The sequence below is a fragment of the Elephantulus edwardii genome, unplaced genomic scaffold (genome assembly GCF_000299155.1).
Source record: "Elephantulus edwardii isolate Elephantulus edwardi_28Jun2011 unplaced genomic scaffold, EleEdw1.0 scaffold00162, whole genome shotgun sequence".
NCBI lineage: Eukaryota > Metazoa > Chordata > Mammalia > Macroscelidea > Macroscelididae > Elephantulus > Elephantulus edwardii.
The window spans coordinates 2,638,176-2,640,566 of NW_006399912.1; positions in this window are offsets into that span (position 1 = coordinate 2,638,176).

A 2,391-nucleotide genomic window follows, 5' to 3' on the forward strand; every position below is an offset into this window, starting at 1 on the left:
GAGTCATACTTGGCAAGAGGAAGTCACTACCTCATCCCTGCTTTAAGCCTTAACTGGCCTCCCATTGTGCTCTTTTTTTTCTTTTTAAATTGTGGTTTTGGAAAAAGTTTGCAAAGCAAATTGACTTTCATGCAGTAATTTGTACACATCCTGATCGGTGATGTTCGCTGCAGTCCCCTTAAAGGAACTGTCCTCCCAGGGTTCTCATTTTCCATCGGGCCTTCTTTCCTGCCTCCCTTCGGCTTTCTGAAGATGACCTGGTGGTCCAGAGCATGACACCTTAGACTGCTAGGCAAAAGGTCAGAGGTTTGAATCCACCAGCGACTCCTTGGGAGATAGATGAGGCAGGCTCCTTGGACTAAGATTTACAGGCTCTAAAACCTGATGGAATGCACACCCGTGTTTATTGCGGCTTTGTTTGCAATAGCAAAGAGCTGGAAACAATCCAAGTACCCATCAACAAACAAATGACTAGAGAAGCTCTGGTGTATTCACACAATGGAATGCTACACTGCATTGAAAAACAAGGAACTCATGAAATAGTGTGCAAAATGGATGACCCTGGAGGACATGATGCTGAGTGAAATATTTTGGTCACAAAAGGACAAATATTGCATAGGGCCACTGTTGTAAAACGGGACTGACATCAGGGTTGAGGGAAGACAGAAAAGGAGGGGAGGAACGATGTATATTGCATTGAATCAGATGAGGGAGAGAATTGTTTAAAAGGGATATATGATTAGGTATTATTGTCATGACAGGAGTCCAGAATGAAGGCTGCACAGTGGAGTGGACTTGAGGGGAAGGATTGTATAACAATGAAAGAATTTTTCTTTCACTTTTCAAGGAGAAGAGTGAATTGGGGGAAGGAGGTGGGCAGGGAGAAAAGTGCAACAGTGAATGATTGGAAACCCCAAGTCTCTGTAAACTTTCATTAAAATTAACAATTTAAAAAACCCAACCAACGAAACAAAACAAAAACCTGATGGAGGGTCACCGTGAGCTGGAGTCGACTTACTGTCTGGACAGCAGTGGCTCTGGGAGTTCCCGCTGTCTGAGCTTTGTTGTTGGCTAAATGCTGCCCTTCAGGTGCCACATGGTTGATTTCACTGAGGGCCACATTCCTCTCTGGCGGGGTTATTGGTTCACTTTATAGGCTTGTCTGTTTGGCTGAAAGTTGATCCTCAGGGCTGAGAGGTCAGTTCCAGGTTTGAAGGGCATCTGAGGGCCACACGTCTCAGGAGTTCAGCCAGTCTCTCTCTGTTACAGCAGGCCAGAAAGTCTGCTCTTTTTAATAATTTTGAATAGTGTGCTCCCTTTTCCTCTTAAAGATGAAGCTCCCTAAACAAACCCTGATAAATTCAGTCCAGTGTCACTCCTGCCATCCCATTCCATGCTCCCTTTTGCCCTCTCTGTATCTTTGTGCCACTACACTCACTCTCACCTCAGGGCCTTTGCACATGCTCTGGTAGGGTAGTAGGTAAGGAATGACACTGGCAGTCCAAAACCAGTCAATTCAAATCCACTTCCCCTCTTGCATTGTCCCTCCACCCTCCCAAGCATGACATCCCTCTCCAAGGACTGGTCCCTGCCTGCCTTACAACAGGTCCAACGTACGTCAGATGAAGCTTCAGAATCCTTGCCTCCAAGGAGCGGCCTGGCTTCGCCCTCTCTAGGATGAACCTGGGGTAAATGTTGATCTCTTCCAGTCAGTTGGCCAAGTAGTTGTCCTCCAGATTTCTTGGCACAATTTAGTGCGTAAATCCAAGGCCTAACTTATTTTAGGGAATGCCAAACACCAAATACCTGATGAATTGTCAAAAGAACAAACAAACCTGTCCTGGAGAAAGTACAACCAGGGGTACTCTTTAGAAGCAATAGTGGTGAAGCTTCATCTCTCCTGTGTTGGGGATGTTGTCAGGAAACGTCAGTCCTTGGAAAAAGATTTCATGTTGGGTCAGCCAAAGAGAGGAAGAAACTCCATGAGATGGACCGACACAGTGACTGCGGCAATGGGCCAGTACAGGATGCCTTGTTGTTGTTGTTATGTGCCATCGAGTCACTTGCGACTCATAGTCACCCTATGTACAACAGCCCTAAACTCTGCTCTATCCTGTGCCAATCTCACTGCCTCTGACACACCCATCCCGATTACCCCAGTTACTAAAGCAATCCACCTCATAGGGGGCCTTCCCCTTCTGTGCTGTCCCTCCACCCTACCAAGCATGATGTCCTTCTCCAAGGACCTGTCCCTCCTTGCAACACGTCCAAAGTATGTCAGACGAAGCCCCAGAATCCTTGACTCCAAGGAGTGGCCTGGTTTAACCCTTTCTAGGATGAATCTGTTTGTTTTCCTAGCAGTCCATGGTACCCTCAATACTCTTCTCCAGC